Source organism: Petaurus breviceps, unplaced genomic scaffold (assembly GCF_028583685.1).
Source record: "Petaurus breviceps papuanus isolate PSGF00001 unplaced genomic scaffold, PetGlider_PUasm1.0 77, whole genome shotgun sequence".
Taxonomy (NCBI): domain Eukaryota; kingdom Metazoa; phylum Chordata; class Mammalia; order Diprotodontia; family Petauridae; genus Petaurus; species Petaurus breviceps.
Genome location: NW_027186492.1, coordinates 5,021,486 through 5,031,204, shown reverse-complemented (window position 1 = coordinate 5,031,204; position 9,719 = coordinate 5,021,486). Strand labels below are relative to the sequence as shown.

General features: G+C 42.5%; 1 pseudogene; it reads right to left on the bottom strand.

Annotated features, from left to right (window-relative positions):
* Positions 1–5,348: 5,348 nt before the first annotated feature.
* On the bottom strand, positions 5,349–5,474 carry LOC138175545 (U2 spliceosomal RNA; annotated as a pseudogene).
* Positions 5,475–9,719: the final 4,245 nt, after the last annotated feature.

The window sequence follows — 9,719 nt, the reverse complement described above, 5'->3', positions numbered from 1 at the left end:
AGAAGAAGAAGAAGAAGAAGAAGAAGAGGAAGAAGAGGAAGAAGAAGATGAAGAAGAAGGAGAAGAAGAAGAAGAGGAAGAAGAAGATGAAGAACAAGAAGAGGAAGAAGATGAAGAAGAAAAAGAAATTGGTAGATGCCAAAGAGACACAGATGAAGGCTTGATGTTTGGAAAATCTTAATTAGAGCTGCCTAAAAGTGGAATAGACTACCTTGGGAGGTAGTGGGTTCCCTGTCACTGGATATCTTCAAGTATAGGCTGGATGACTATTTCTAAGGATTGTTACAAAAGAATTTATATTATATAAGTATGGAAAATACATATTTAATATATTGCAATATTTATTATTGTGGCTATAGAGGGAATTTTTGCAGCTGTATGACTGATGTAGAAGTGTGCTGGTGTTTTCACAACCTGCTTTCCAAAAATCAGGTTATGATTGTAAATTTAATCTGCATTATTAACATTTTCTCCATCATTAAGACTAACCAATCAAGAAAACACTAAATCAAGTTGATTTGTAGTATTTGCAGATTTCTGAGGTATAAATGTTCACATGGAAAAATTTAGCAATCAGCTGTAGTAGGACCTATCATCTTAGATGGTATCTGAGGTTCTTTCCAACTCTGAGGCTCTGTGATTTTTTCCCCCTTCTGCTTATACTCTTTGTACTTCCTTTCCCCTTTTCCAACAAAGCCCACTCATACAAATTCCACCATCCCCAAGTCACCACTCAAGTCTGTCAACTGACCCCTCTGGCCCCATTGATCAGGGTGATGTTACAGTATTTGATGACTGAATTGCAGATTTTAGTACTTAGTTCTTAGAACCCACTGTTTTCTCCTTTCTGCCATGTCCAACTCTTCATGACCCCATCTGCAGTTTTCTTGGCAAAGATACTGGAGTGGTTTGCCATTTCTTTCTCCAGCTCATTTTACAAATGAGGAAATTGAGGCAAATGGGGTTGAAGTGACTTGCCCAGGGTCACACAACTAATAAGAACCTGAGGGCAGAATTCAGGTCTTCCTGACTCCAGGCCCAGCGCTCTATCCCCCTAGCTGCCCTGGTACTCAGTTCTACTTTCTCTTACATTGCTTGATGTCCTTATTAGTTCTATCCTTTTATATAAAATCCCTCCAGGACAGGGACTGTATCTTTTATCTCTGTTTGTTTAATAATAAATGGTAGCATTTATATGGCTCTTTAAGATTACAAGGTGTGTCACACATATTGTCTTATTTGATTCTCACAATAACCTTGGGAAGTAGATGCTCCTATTACCTCTGTTTTATAGACAAGGAAACTGAACCAGAGAGAGACCAAGTGACTTGCCCAGGATCACACAGCTCTGAAGGGTCTAAAGCTGATTTGAACTCAGGTCTTCCTGGCCACCAGGTTGGGCATTCTATCCACTGCATCAAGTATCTGCTATTTCCCTTACAAATCTTTTATTGTCCAACACAGTGCTTGGCATGTAGTACACACTTGGTAAATCCTGCTTGGTCAATTTTATTAGTTTCAACCACTTGAGTGAAATAAAATGTCCAGAGATGAGGACAAGCATAGCATTATGGATAGAGACCAGTTTTGGAGCCAGGAAGACCCAGCTTCAAGTCCTGTCTAATAACCTTGGGTTGGGTAAGTCATTTAACCTTTCACATCTGTAGGCAACAAACCATAAATTGTTCGTCTACAGTGGGTGAGAAAATTTTCTAACCGGGACTTCCCTATACTAATGAAATCAATGGTCCAGTTTGGAAAACAATTATAAAAACCAAGGTCCCTCCCTTTATAGCACATTTGTCTTATCATTAGCATTGACTGAGCCTGCTTTGAGTGCAGGGCCTTGAAAGGACTAGAGCCTAGTAAAATGATTAATAAGTACTTATTGGATGACTAAGACAAAAAGAAAAGAAAAAAAAGACGACCCCAGAAAGGGACAAAACAGGATAAGAGATTGTATACATGGTATGATCGAAGGTAAAGACCAAATCTTCCCCTATTCCACCATTTGAAATTGTTCAGTTTTAGATTAATACAAGCAGAACCATAATAAGTAATCTTGGGGTCCAAGGAAAGCATCATAAAACATGCCCTTATAATACGTAATTAAGAAAAATTCAGTTGGCAGGAGAGGAGACTATGGGACATTGGACCCCAATGTAAGAGCCCAGCATCAATTCATGGTGGGGAGAGAGTTGCTGTTTTTTCAATTGAAGCTGTGATTTCATTAATGTAGGGAAGTCCCAGTTAGGATATTTTCCTCTCACAGTGTAGATTAAGGTGATTAAGATGATTTCTGGTAAGATCATGGAGGGAGCTGGGGGCAGGGCTGGGGAGAGCCTCACAGAGCTATGGGGGGAAAGCACTACATCTAGTAGCTTCCTATTTTAATTAATTATTCTCTAATTAGGTGCTAAGTTCAGTGTTTCTACACCGCAGAAGGAGGGCAAGGCGGGCCAAAATGCAAATGTTGTGCATTAAAAAATTCTACAGTGATTGAAAATCCTTATATGAAATATTTATTATGTCTTCTAAATTTGGTGGCCTAGTCCCAAGAGCCAGTTGCCTTTACCTACTTATAGCTCTTGATTGGAATTCCCTACTAAAATGCAAGTGCTCCTGAGAGAGAGTTAAGGAGACTCTCAGTTACTCACACTTTAGCATGAATTAGTCTAACCATCTTGCTCTCCTCCTGATGCTTAGCAGGATTGGGAGAGATAGGTCCCTAGGCACAGTAGCAGAGCTTTCCAGTGCTGCTCCCAGGTTCCACACAAAGGAACCCTAAATTGTGGCAGGAGGCTTAAATCCCCAGTGATCACTCATCTCATTTTTGTTCTGGCCTCTTTTCTCCAAAGGTACAGCACAAGGACTGAGTCAAGGGGCTCAGATAAAACTTTAAATAAAAAATGTTAAAAATTGGAAGAGAGAGGGCGGCCAGGTAGCACAGCGAGTAAGAGCACCGGCTCCAGTGTTGAGAAGACCTGGAGATCGAATCCCAGGCTCAGACACTTAGCACCCACCCAGAAACACCTGGCCGTGTAACCTTGAGCAAGTTACTTAACCCCAATTGCTTAGGGGTGGCCAGGTGGCTCAGCGAGTAAGAGCACCTGCTCCAGTGTCCGGATGACCTGGATCAAATCCGGGCTCAGATACTCAGCACCACACCTAGAAATAGCTGGCCTTGTAACCTTGAGCAAGTTACTTAACCCCGATTGCTTTAAAAAAAAAATTGGAAGAGAGAGAAAAACAGAGAGAGAGAGGCTTAGTTGACAGAGAGAAGACACTGCCTTGGAGAGTCCTAAGGGCACAGCCAGAAATATTGGCCCCTATAGGAGGCAGGCAAGAGAGGAACACCTAATCGGTGTGCCTGCAGACCCTCTCTGATTCTTGTGTGTCAGAATCCCCAAGCCTCAGTCAGCTTCTCCAAGTTGTTTGCTGATACTGCAATGTCAACCTGGATTACAGCAATGCTCTGGCGTCAGCCTTGGGCAGCCCAAATCCTCTCCTGGCAAAGTATCAAATGCCACTATTAGTTTTATCTGACAACTGTGTCCTTTGCTTATTAGGAGATGGTGGGTCAAGGCTGTGGAGAGCTCTGTCAGCTCTCAACATTTGGGCCATGGGACCAAGTGAAATAAAAAGGGTAGGCAGGATGGTTGCCTGTGAAAGAGTGAGGTTCTGTAAGCAGCAGCTGAAAGTCAAATGGATATTAAATGAATGAATGAATGTAAAAAGCATTGATAAAGTGCATACTGCATGCCAAATGCTGTGCTAAGTGCTAGGGAGTACAGACAGAAAATGAAAACAGTCTCTATTTTGAAGGATTTCACACTTTAAGATGACAAGGAGAGGTCAGCTATAGATGTATAGAAATGCCAGAGTCCTGTAAGACTACATTATGAATGAGAAGACCCAGGAGTTGTTTGGATGTATGAAATATTTGCCTCAGAGGAACATCCCACTGTCATTAGTAAGGGAGTGGGACAGGCCTAAGGGTCAGAGTAGAGAGATTTCCTCCAATAAGAATGGAAGTGGGTAGAGATCCTGCCACGAGGAGAAAAGGGGCAGGGGATGTTGGTAGGAAGGAGGTTGGGAGTGGGCTTTGGGATAGAGAAGGGGAGAAAAGTCAGAGCATGGTCAAGCTTGGAACCAGCTTTGACTCATGGCCTCAAGGAGCTCTTAATGGCATCTGGCATGATCTGGAGTAGGGGAGAAGGGGAAAGGAGGGTGAGATTGTAACCCTTATATCTGAGGAATAATTAAAAACTGTGACAGACATCAGTTCAGTTTGAGTAAACTAGGATTCTGAATTCTGATAAAAGGACCATTTATCCATATAAGGAGAAAAAGAATATAAGCATCTCTCCCCCTAATGTGTCACAAAATGGGAGGATTTGGGACTCTGATAGTGAATGGTCCTTCTGCTTTAAAGGACAAAAGGAATCTCTTGTGGTTTATGAGCTCATTTTTTCATACAGGCATCTGATTCCCTCCCATGTCACACACACCTCATTCCCCTCCCCTCTGAAAATAATCTGTCCTTAATTGCTGTTAAACTTTGCCAGAATAATTTCTATCTTCTCTAGTTATGTAGCAATGAATTTGGGACATCAGAAATCCTTTTTAGTTTCTGTTATAGTTATTACATCTGATTATTACACATCTTAACCACACCCATGAATCAGGAATCATTCAGAGTTTCAGAGTCTTAAAATATTATCCTCATTTTAGAGAATCAGTGTTGCATAAGGGCCAGGGATCTGGGGATGAAAGGCAGGAAGGCCTGGGTTTGAATCATGCCTCTGATTCTTATTAGTTATCTTGGACAAGGCCTAGGTTCATAGATTTAGAATGGAAAGGAGCCTTAGAGGTCATCTTGTTCAGATTCCTCATTCTAAGTTAGAAGGAAGCTGAAACCCAGAGAATCGTAATGCACTTGACTCCAGTCACAGGGGCAGAGGGCAGAATTAAGTTTCAATCCCAAATCTCCTGACTCTAAATCTATCTCCCTTCTTTAATAATATGCTGCCCCTTTGCTCACCTCTCTCAGCCTATAAATTGTAGGGTAAAACTCACAAAGTGATTCTGAGGATCCAATGAAATAAATATGAATGGGAGCTATTACTTTTAACTTGGAAATGATGCTGCACTATTCCCAATTGTCCATGCCTTAGAATGGTATCCAAACTATTTAGAGTGATTGGGTGGGAGGGTACAGACCCAAGGAAGCCAAAAATGTGGTACTATCAATCAGTCAATCAACAAATATTTATTAAGTGCCTATGTGCTTGGCACTCTGCTGGACCTTGGCAATACAAAGACAGAAGAGAAACAGTTCCAGCCCTGGAGGATCTCACAATCTAGCCAGGGGAGACAAGACCTACATACATAGGTGTGTCAGATAGAGGATGTATCAGATCTAAGAAGAACAGATACTATACTTGCTCTTAGCCAAAAGGCCAAGAAGGGTGTATGGGGTATATGGGTATTCAAGGGAGACTAGCATCTCTGGTGTCAGGGCTTGCCGAACCCTTTTCAGGGCTGCTCATCCACTTTTGGTTGCCACCTGGCACTCAATTCTTACCTGTGTGGTTCCAAGAAGCTGTAATGCCCTGTGGCCACACCCCCATAAACCACCTCAGCAGATAGGCTAAGCCAGGTTGAAGGTAACTGATGGGTTAGGAGATGTCTACTCCAAGCATGTGAAGACTTCCCCCAGTGGAATGGGCAGATGAGAACAATTTGTCATGAGGATGGGAATGCTTAGAGCTTGATCACACCTTGAAAACTTCAAGGTCGTCCACTGAATATCAGGCCATCACCAATCTTTTTTTTTTTTTTTTGCTTTTTGGAGGGGGGAAAGCAGGGCAATTGGGGTTAAGTGACTTGCCCAAGGTCACACAGCTAGTAAGTGTTAAATGTCTGAGACCAGATTTGAACTCAGGTCCTCCTAACTCCAGGGCCAGTGATCTATTCACTGTGCCACCTAACTGCCCCCATACAAATCACTTCTAACAATCTCATGAGGTAGATTGTATAAGCATAATTACTCCCATTTTATTGATAGGAGGACTGAGCCACAGAGAAGTGGAAGTGCCTTCCCCAAAGCCACACAGCCAGCCAGCCAGTGGAGCAGCCAGGATTTGAACTCTTCTGTCTTCCAGACCAGTGTTCATTCCCTCTCTCATCCTGAAGGTGACTTTACTGTTGACCAGGTAGTGGGCAGGCACGGACTAGACTAGAGGTGAAGGGCATCTTGGAACTCTAACTGCCTTGTTTTAAAGATGAAGAAATTGAGGCATACCATTGGTAGCCAAGCTGGGATTAGAGCTCACGTCTCCTCACTGTCAAATCAGATGTTCTTCAACAAAGCAGCTACAATACCTCCCTGCAGCTGCTTTACAATGCCAGTGAACTCAGAGCAGGCACAGACCTTTTTTATCACCAGGGTCCAGAGGCTGTTCCTCACCAAACCTGGGGCTTGTTCTCTGGCATGAAAAGTCTTTCCAGATCACACACTACCCTCAACCCTCCATTAACAGAATGATAGGAATGGATGGTTGGTTGGTTGATGTCCTTTGTTCTTGAAGAGAACTAAAATGATATCACTATGTTGGAGTCAAGGTACAATGTGTCCAACTGTGTCTGATCAGACTGATAAATTCAGAATGCTCTACCACAGTTCAGACACAGATATTCCATATGAATATTTAGGGTGGAGATGCCTCTAAACTTGTGCATTTCATGTTTCTTTTGAGCTACTACAGTTCTGCTTTGCTCATAGAGCACAGCGCCTTCTTTGATGCAGGCACACCATGTTGGATGGTCCCGTGCCGATGTCTCTCATGTCTCACAATCGATTCCAAAGGTCTTCAGAGAGACCTTGAGAATGGTCTTGTGAGTGTTCTCTGTAATATAGTCCTCTAGGCAAATGTATGTTTAACATTTGAACAACATGGCCAACCCATCGGAGTTGCACTGTCTGCAGTAGAGTTTGAATGCTTGGCAGTTCAGCTTGAGAAAGGACCTTGAGAAAGTGTCTAGTACATTATCTTGCCAGGTGATCTTCAGAATCTTCCTAAGACAATGCAAATGGAAGCAATTCTGTTTCCTGCCATGGTACTTGTAGACTACCCAGGTTTCACAGGCGTACGACAATGAGGTCAATACAATGGCTCTGTAGACCTCCAGTTTGGCAGGCAATCTAATACCTCTTCTCTCCCACGTTTCTTTGGAGCCTCCCAAACACTGAACTAGCTCAGGGCAATGTGTGCACCAACCTCATCATCTTTGTGTAACATTCCTTGAAAGGATACTGCCAGTGTAAGTGAACTTATCCACAACTTTCATGGACACGGTAGTGAGGAATGAAAGGAATAAAATTATAGCCAATATTTGCACAGTACTTTCCATATATTATCTGATTGACCCTTGTAACAACCTAATAGGGAGTACGTAGTACAGGTATCCCCATTTGATAAATAAGGAAAATTAGTTTCAGAGAATTGGGACGATTTGTTTGTGGTCATACAACTAATAAGAGTCAGAGAGGGGATTTGAACCCAGAGCTGCTCCTTACTCCAAGTCCGCCCTTATTTCTACTAAATTCACTTCTCTCTGATTTGAAAACTCAGAATCCTGTTCTCTCCCACTTCTCCTAACTATGTGACCAATTCTTCTCAGTCTCCTTTACCAGATCACCTTCCATATCCCATTCACTTATGTTCAGGAGTGCCCAGGGTACCCTGAGCCCACTCTCTCTGGGTGATCTTATCAGCTCCCAACGATTACCTCTCTGATGATGATTCCCAGATCTACATATCTAGACTTCATCTATCTCCTGAGCTTCAGTCTCACATCTCTGACTTTGGGCTGGAATCTATACCTAGATGTAGCATATACATATAAAATTTAATATGTCAAAAATAGAACTTATTATCTTTTCTCCTACCCCACCTCCCATCTTCTACATGTAGCAGAAGTGAGCTCTGGGCTCTCTCTATCGACCCACAGACTAGCAGGTTAAATCCCCAAGTGTGCTCACTACTTGTCTCTTCAGAGCTCTCGAAGTAACCCTGCATAGTTTTGGGGATAAGAGTGCTAGTACTATAGGTTATGAGTCCCCACTGGTGTGTTTTCTGTTGATTATTAATGGATATCAATTATCTAGTTAGACCTAATTAGCTTTTATAAACAGGTATTTATTAAAGTGATATAGTAAGAACAGTTGGTATAAAAACATCCCCTCTAAAACTGGGGACACATTCTTCCACAAGTATATTCTGAGTTCAGGAGAAAATGGGGTCAGGCTTAGAAGGTTCAAGTGGCAAAGGGGTAAGTTCAGAGCTCCTGGCTGCTGGAAGTCCTTTTATTCCTTTCTGTGGGTATTCAAGAAGTTCCTCTTAGGTGTGGTATCTCTTTCTGCTGGGCCACTCGTACAATTCTTTGATCAGTGTGTCTATTTTGTCCTTGATTCTGGAGAAAGACATTGCCATCAGTCACTGCTGTTCTGAAGATATTTCTAGGGCATCCATGGGAAGTCCAAAATCTTCCAACCTTTTCAAAATTTTCAATCTGGTTAATGATAAATGAGGAAATATGTTCTCTCTGCCTGCCCCAAGGGATTCCTTTCAAGGGGCTTGGCTGAAGCTTCTTTCTACCCTATTCTGGCCAACCATTTGAATTCTGGGTTCCAAACTGGCTTGCCATTTTATCCATTTTTATCCATTTTATCCGTCACAGAAAGTGATGAAGTCTCTTCAGCCAACCTCAATGTACTTCCTGTGTAGCTTTATTTCACGTCATTCAATGGCTTTTATTCTGCCAAATTAGAAATTTTTATGGCTACTTTAGTGTGTTGATTGATTCATTCAGGTGTTCTGACCTGATAAAGGTATCAGGACTAGATCATCTTATTATTTACTTTAAGTAGAGTGATTGACCAGTTGATTCAATCAACCCCCATCCACATGTCAACCCTTCAGTTTAATATGTTATGCTTAGCTAATAGACTGAGGTATGTTCAGCTAAGTCCCAAATCCCAAGGTGCTTTCTTGAGATTTGGAGAGATTATACACTTGTTATGCTTTTTGAATGATTTCCCCAGCACCTTGTACCAAATAATCTTGGGAAACTTCTATCTTCCAACTTCACGCTCAGCACCGGCTGCTTCCTATGCCTGGCATGGTTTCTTTCCTCACCTCTTTCTCAAGGAGTTTCTGTCTAGCTCATAGCAATTCTCTCCATCTCAGCTCCTGCTCTTATCCTAAGGAATTTCAACACACACGCTGATGCTCCCTTTAAGAGAACCTTGGCCTGCCAACTGCTACGACCTATTCTTCCACTCCGCCTTAGGCACACATAGAGCAATCACAGCTTGGAGATCACCATCACCCACAAGTGTTCCACTTGCATCATCAGGCACTCTGGGATTGCTTTTATCTGATTATAACCTCCCATCATTCACCTTTCTCTAAGGCCTTCCTTCTCTTCTGTGCCTGCTCTACATCCTCCCCGTGACTTCTATCCCTTCTGTCCCTCAGGATTCTCCTCAGCCACCACCACCTACTCCAGCTTCATTTTCCTTCCTGTACAATCTTTACGCTATTGGCTCTAACAGTTCAATACTGCTTTGTCCTCTACACTTGAATCCCTTCCTTCCTTCTCGTATCCTCACTCATGCTTTGCAGCAGCCCTACCTGGATAGCTCCCATCTT